The sequence below is a fragment of the Monopterus albus genome, unplaced genomic scaffold (genome assembly GCF_001952655.1).
Source record: "Monopterus albus unplaced genomic scaffold, M_albus_1.0 scaffold47.1, whole genome shotgun sequence".
In the NCBI taxonomy this organism is placed as follows: Eukaryota; Metazoa; Chordata; class Actinopteri; order Synbranchiformes; family Synbranchidae; genus Monopterus; species Monopterus albus.
In genome coordinates, this window is record NW_018127927.1 from 1,687,624 (window position 1) to 1,695,933 (window position 8,310).

Below are 8,310 nucleotides of genomic sequence, written 5' to 3' on the forward strand. Positions count from 1 at the left end.
AGGATCTGCAAGGAGGAATGGCAGAGGATCCCCAAATGCAGGTGTGAAAAACTTGTTGCATCATTCCCAAAAAGACTCATGGCTGTATTAGCTCAAAAGGGTGCTTCTACTAAATACTGAGCAAAGGGTCTGAATACTTATGACCATGTGATATTTCAGTTTTTTTTTAAAATAAATCTGCAAAAGTCAAAAATTCTGTGTTTTTCTGTCAATATGGGGTGCTGTGTGTACATTAATGAGGAAAAAATGAACTTAAATGATTTTAGCATATGGCTGCAATAAAACAAAGAGTGAAAAATTTAAGGGGGTCTGAATACTTTCCGTACCCACTATATATATATAACTCCATGTGTCTGGGTGAATGTTCTCTGGGTGCTTCAGTTTCTTCCCACAGTTCAGAGACAGGCCGTTTGCCATTTGGAGTCTCCGCTGGAAATTCTAAATGGCCTGTAGATTTGAGTGTGAGTGTGAATGTATCTGTCTAGCTGCATGATAGACTGGCAACACGTCAAGTTCCCTGATGCTAAATGCATGCTGGGATGGATTCCAGCCCCCAGCAACTCTTAACAGGAGTTTAGAAAACAAATGAATGGTTGGCTGTTACATGTCCAACTCTTTAATTATATGTGAATATCATTGCACTTGTAATTTATCTGGTCAGAAATACTGATTGAGCCTTTACGTTTTTAATCATCACTTAACAGAGTGTGCTGTTAATTATGCATTGATGGCTTTAAATAGTCATTAGTTCTAGACTTCAGTTCCAGACTTAATGATTTTTCAGCAGTGACATCCCCAGACAATAATGCTTCGGTGTCATCAGGAGTAGGGCCTGAAGCCTCACGTGTAAATGGTGCACATACATAGAAATGACACACGCAGTACGTACTCACCTCAGTATGCAACATTTAGGATTTTCAGCATAAAAGGAAAACGTCAGAGCACATTCTACACATTGTGAGCATGCAGAGCTGGGAAAGAATTACATGTCCAGCCATGTTACAATACAGAGTGACATTTTCTCTGTTTTCCATCCATTCATCCATCCATCCATTATCTATACTACTTATTCCTGATTATGATGATACATAATTTACAGATGTTATTACAGTACAAAGTTCAATGGGTTTTAAAATAGCCACTTATGATATTGAAATATGACAATACAGGCCAATGCATGAGAGATATGACTGAATATGTGTTATAGTCCCTAGATTGGGAATACACCCAGGACAGGTCTATCGCCAGTCAACCTAAGCTGCATAGCTATGGAACTGTGGGAGGAAGCTGGAGTACCCAGAGAGAACCCACGCAGGCACAGGGAGAACATGCCAATTCTTCACAGAAAGGCCCCGTACTGTGAGGCGACAGTGCTAACCATTGCGCCACCATACCGCCCCTGTTGATGCTGTGTTTTACACACACACACACAAAAACACAAAGAAACAACAACAAAAATTCCGATTTTCTATTGTATTTCTTAATGTTGCAGCCAAAACATTTTGCTTAAGAAAATAACAGTGCATGAAAAAACTAATCAGAGCTGCACTTACACTGAAAACTCAAAATGTCAAATAATATTTTTACTAATGTAAACTGTGACATTTGTTTTTGTTTTTGCTCAGTAAGAAAACAAACAAAAAAAAAAAACTAATGCTACTTTGGAAATATTATAAAATGTTCAATAAGGAGTTTAAACAATCCATGGCTGTTTTGCTGTTCACATGCACAATGATGCATTAATTCTTTTTAGAAATTTAATGACCTGTTTTGTATTTATTCTTTGCCTTGGTAAAAGACGGGAAAAAAGTTGCAGTTAAACTTTCAAGCTAGATAGCAGCTATAGGCCTAACCTCACTTATGCTGTTGCCTCACAGCAAGAAGGTTCCAGGTTCCAGCCCCGGCCAACCTGGGGCCTTTCTGTGCGGAGTTTGCATGTTCTCCCCGTGCTTGCATGGGTTCTCTCCGGGTGCTCCGGCTTCCTCCCAAGGTCCAAAGACCTGCAGTATAGGTTGACCTGCAGTATAGGTTGATTGGTGTCTCTAAATTGCTTGTAGGAGTGCGTGTGTGTGAGTGGTTGTTCGTCTGTGAGTTGGCCCTGCGATGGGCTGGCGACCTGTCCAGGGTGTACTCCGCCTTTCGCCCACAGCTGGCTGGGATTGGCTCCAGCCCCCCGTGACCCCGTTTGGGACTAAGCGGTTTAGAAAATGGATGGCTGGTTAAACTAACCGCTAAAGATCATCACATGCTTATTTTTCCCCACTTCCCCATTTTTATGCACCATATCAGTCCTTTTTTGAGACATCCTGTTCTACTATAAATAATGTATAGAGGCAAGAAAAGGCAGCAACAGCATAGTTAAGACAGGGGTGAATCATTCTCTAAATTTGACTAAATGTTTAGTCAGAAAATTGGGCTCAAGAAAGAGATTACTATCATTAAATATAATGATGCAGCATTAAAAGTGAGAAGTCATCATTGTGTTTTATTTTTTACTACAACACATACCATTTAAAAATAACAATTTAATATAGTTACTAGTGTTGAATTAAAAATACTAATTTGTTACACACCTCTTTTAGAATAAAGTATTGCCTGTGCCAAATTGAATCACCAGAAGATTGTTAAAAATCTCCAGTGACTACAATTTCTCTTGTTCTCAAGCTTTAGAGAACCCAGTTATGCCAGAATTTGTGCCTATAAACAAGAATGATATACAGTATATGGATGTGCACCATTTACTCATGAGGCCTCAGGTTGGAGGTCAAATATTGATTTCATGGAAAGAAAACCATCTAATATATAACCAGGGGATCTTAATATTTGGACAGAATCAATGGGACTAATAAGTGAGCAGATCTTTAAAAGTTATGGTAATGCAGCTTGTCTAGAATTTGATTTTACTGCACCACCACATATAGAGATGTTTACTGTACGTGGATAATGGGTTTTTATGTCTTCATCAGGAATATTAAACTAAAACACTATACAGTTTAGCCATACTTGCATTCAATATACATCCCTAAATGAGCTACCTTACCATTCCAGGCCACTGGCTGTTTGTATTTTTGCCTCTAAGGTGGCATTTAATTCAATCTGACCATATATATTTTATCTTGTGGGTAAACTACAAGAAGAGGAGGCTACACCTCAAAATCAATTTGATTTATTTTTTGATTAAATTTAGTACTGTATGCTGTTTAGATGTTGTGTGCTGTAATTCATTATGCTTTGCCTCCTGTAGTAGCCAAACTCTCCTGACGTGTCCTCCTTCAGATGTGAGTCACATTTAATGCATAGGTTTGTCTCTTTTAATTTACTCTGAGTCACTTCTACCTGGGACTTTGACAGTTGATTATGCTGCTGAGTTCACCTTGAGAAGAGCTATGGTCTATAAATATGTCCAACATGTCCAACATATTAAAGCAACATCAAATTATACCCATTACACTTCAGAAGACTGTACTGTACTGTAAGTAGCAACAAAACAAGAATATGTAGAGACTTGACTGCTTCCTTTCAGTGCTTACATTCAGTATAAACAAAAGATAGAATGTCCAGTCTCTGCTGGTTTGCTGTTGCTCAGTTTGCCTGTATTTTCAGTTTGCTATCCATGGACTGGCTCTTCCTGCACTGGAGTGCATAGCTCTGTTACGAAGGTAGATACAAAGCCACTGAAGTAGCTCGGCAAAATGTGCCTTCCATTTCCATGTTCTATTGTCAGCACTCCATATAAAAGATAAAATATTGAAAGGGTGCATTAACATGGGTCAAAAATTGATGGCTGTTGCTCTAAGGGGGCAAAAAATAAAAGTGGTCCAAAAGCATTGGATGCTTTGCCTTTGTGGCTTAGAATACCCGCTTGTGCTTTCTGTCATGTATGTTTTCATCATATTGTCTTTACTGAGTCTAACCAATGTGTTCAGGATGACCTACAGTCCTCATGGAATATAATAAGAATCCCAGATCAATAATGCTAAGTTTCAGGATTGCTACAGTCATGTAATCACACACACTCACACTCACTCTTACGGGCAAATTAGAGTCCCCAGTCAACCTAAACTGCATGTATTTAGACTGTGGGAGGAAGCTGGAGTACCTAGAGAGAGCCCACGCAGGCACAGGGAGAACATGCAAACTCCACACAGAAAGGCCCCGAGTTGCCTGGGCTGGAACCTGGAACCTTCTTGTTGTGAGGCGACAGTGGTAATCACTGCATCACAGTACAAAGAACATCTTAACAAAAGAAAGTGTATCATGTTAGACTTTACAATACAAATTCAGAGCTGTAGATATCAGCAGTACTACTGATACAGAGGAAATATATGCAGTTTTCAAGGGACTTACTGTAGCAGATTATGAATTGTCTAGTTGCACAGGGTGACATATTCCTACTTCTGTCTTCTTCTGTGTGTGGTTGTACACTTCCTTTCCCAAGACATAAGCAAGAAGGTGCGCAGATTGGAAGATGGCTAGTGTTTTGTTTTACACAAGATGCCTCCAAGACCTACCGAAGATTACCATCAGCAATGTACAGTACATCTGTTGGCAAGTCTAGCCCCGAGGAGCAAAAGGGTTCAAGAAGTATATATCTATTTATGTTACTTAGTATTGTTTTTAAATTATCTTCCTCAAATGACATGTTAGTCAAACCCGTAGGCCTACACAACAACATATTTATAACAGGTAGGTGTAGTGCTATTCCAAAAGCCTTATAAACGAAAAAAAAACGTATGTCCTCATCCAGCCCTGCCAGGAGTTGTATACCGAAACTTTTCACAGCTGCAGTACTTCCACTGGTGTTGGAGCTCCCTAATCTTATGCAAGTTGGCCTCTCATCTGCCATCACAGCTATGGTGGGGGCTCACACAATCACTCATGATCATCATAATGTTGATCAGGCACCACTGTTTCTATCTTGGAGTCAAAGTCTGCAGTCAAGTGTGTTGCATTAAAGAAAATGGACTGAAGTACAGATTTTACATCAAATATGTTGTTAGACAAAGCAGACATGGGAACATTATGTGTCTTAGGAAAGCATAATGCTTGTTTATGCCAACAAGGGTCACCTGTGTGTTGCTTTTTCACTGACAGTAGTTGTAGCTTAAATGCAACACTGAGAGGCTGTTGATTAGACTGTTTGCTGGTGTAAAGTTATTCCCTTCTTCTGACCCTATAATTTCTTCCTTAGACAATTCATCAAATATCCCCTTCTGCAATGACAGACTGAATTTTAGAGATGACAAAAGTACAAGGAGATGTTGCCTCTGACTGCTGTGTCCCATTTTTTCAAGGTTTGCACTGTTATGTCAATCTTTGGGAGAACACTAGTTCATGTTAGTATTTTATGCCAATGTGAGATGATAGTTCAGTGTAGTTGCATTTGGGTTTTAGTACAGAGGGGGAAAAAAACAATGCAAAGGAGACCTTTTCCTCTGTGCCAGTCAGACAGCGTTTCACTCTACTCTCTGGGTGTACTTGTTCTCGCACATCACTATTTTTATAAGTAGTTCGGTTGCTGTAGGGACATTGTGTGAATTCATGCCAAATGTCTGGCCTATATTTTTTCCAAGGAGGCTGAGAGAGGAAAAGGAGGAGCAAGGCCTTAATATGGTGCTCTTGGCTCTGTTGCCATTAGCTACCATAAGCACCCTGCACCCCTCAACACACCTACGTACACACAAAAAAGATTCTACATGTAACAGCCTGGCCTGTCATCTGCTGGCCAGCTTCTGAACTGCGGCCCTGCCTTTCTGAATGGCAACTGCATTCACATTATCCCAACCAAACCATATCAAATCAATCTAGTAATTCATGCCAAGCTCATGCATTTACACTAAGTAAATAAAAATATTACACGATTATATGTTGTTGCTATTGTAACTTAAATGCTAAATTCAAACAGGCCTGTCAAAAAGGGAAAAGAAAACACCACCAAAAATATCACATCTTAAATGCATACTGGGTCTTTCTGAGCCAGAGCTCTGACTCACACTTCCATGCAACCTGCTGACCAGGAAAGATTGGTCGTAGTGGGTGGATGAATTAGTCTGTGTGGAGGTATTACACTGAAACCTGCTGGAGGTTTGAGTAGGCCAGGTTCATGCCTGGCAACCTTCATTTCATCATGTCAGACAGCTCTCCTCAGCTCGTGCATACCATCAGAGATCATCAGAAGGCTGTATTGTCATTGTACATATGTGTGCAACAAAAATTATCGATTGCTACTCAAGTGGTGTATTCACCATAAAAACACACAACACAGGACATACAAAGATAAAAAGAATAAAATGATGACATAAAAAGGTAGACTGTCATAACAGAATAAATAATAAATTCAAATATAAATGTGCATAGATAATTAAGATGACATAGTTTTAAAGTGCATCTTTGCAATGGTACAACAATAGTTTATTGTTTAATTAATATGGCTATGGCTGTGGGGAAAAAACTGTCTCTGAATCTGTTGGTGCATGTTTTGGCAGCTCTGTAACATATACTAGAAGGTAGCAATTCAAATTGGTGGTGTCCGGGGTGACTAGGGTCCTTAACAATGTTTTTAGCCCTGCTGAGATAGTGTGATATGGCAAAGTTTTCCAGTGATGGCAGTGGGTAGCCAGTGATCTTTTCTGCAGTTCTTATAAGTCTCTGCAGTGCTTTTTTGTCTGCAGCAGAGCAACCCACATACCACACAGTAATGCAGTATGAAAGGACACTCTCAACAGTCACCCAGTAGAATGCCACCAGCAGCTTCCTTTCTACACCATTCCTACTGAACACTCTGAGGAAGTGGAGTCTCTGTTGTTCTTTCTTGATGGTAGCTGTGGTGTTAGGTGACCAAGAGAAGTCCTCAAAGATGTGGACACCGAGGAATTTAAATGTGTGCACACTTTCCACACATTCCCTGCTGATGTAGAGAGGGTCTAGGTCTGCATTGTGTTTTCTCCTGAAGTCCAGTATTATCTCCTTTGTCTTTGTGGTGTTCAGTGCCAGGTTGTCAGCTGAACACCACCCAGACAGTCTCTGCACCTCGTCTCTGTAAACTGTCTCATCTTCCCCACAGATGAGCCCGACCACAGTTATGTCATCAGCAAATTTGGTGATGTTATTGGACAGGTGAGCTGGCTTGCAATCATAAGTGTACAGAGAGTAGAGGACTGGACTCAGCACACAACCCGGTGGGGTGCCGGTGCTGAGAGTGATGGAAAAGGATCAGGGGCCAGTTTTGACTCTCTGTGGATGATTTGTGAGGAAATCTTTGATCCATGAGCAAATAGGGAGGGAGAGGCTTAAGCCCAGCAGTTTATCAGTGAGAATGTCCAGAACGATTGTGTTAAAGGCTCAGCTTAGGTCAATGAAGAACATTCTCACACAGCTCTTTTGATGTTCCAAGTGTCTCAGTGCAGTGTGGACTGTAATGGCTATTGCATCCTCAGTAGGCTCTGTAGGCAAACTTGAAGTGGGTCGAAGAAAGGTGGGAGGCTAGCCTTGATGTGTTGTAAGATCAATTTCTCGAAGCACTTCATTATTACTGGTGTCAGTGCAACTGGTCTGTAGTTGTTCAGGTCCTCCAAGGCTGGCTTTTTAGGGACCAGGATGATGGTTGCTGACTTTAAGTGGGGTGGTACAACAGCTAGTGCCAAGGAGATGTTAAAGATCTGTGTGAAGACCCCAGCAAGCTGGTCCGCACAAGCCTGGAGTACTTTATTAAGTACTCCATCTGGAACTGCAGCCTTTCTCAGATTCACTGACCTCAAAGCACACCTCATATCATGTTCCTTCAGGTTAAGTACGTTGGTGTTTCCGTTGGGTGGAGGAGTTCAGACTGTTGTAGTTGTCAAACCAGGCAAAGAAGCGGTTTAGCTCCTCCAATGAAGCATCAGTTGGGGCAGTGCTGTTAGTACTGCCTTTGTAGTTTGTAATGTGCTGTAATCCTAGCCACACCTTCTGTGGGTCTTTGTGTGTCAGGTTGTCTTTGATATTTTCCTTGTAGGCCTCTGTTGCCTCCCTAATACATCTCTTCAGTTTAGATCTGGCATCACTATACAGTGCTCTGTCGCAGAACTGAAGGCTATGTTACGTTTATTTGAGAAGAATTTGGACCTCACGTGTCACTCAGACTTTCTGGTTGGAGATCCTTCTGATGCATTTATCTACTGTGACGGTGTTTGTACACCATTTAATATAGAACAACACAGTCTCTGTATACTCCTCCAAATCCCCAAGATTGAATAGGTCCCATTCAGTGTTGTTAAACAGAGCACAAGGGTTAAAACAGTCCAGTACCTGAGGTAGTACCCCCTTGGGCCA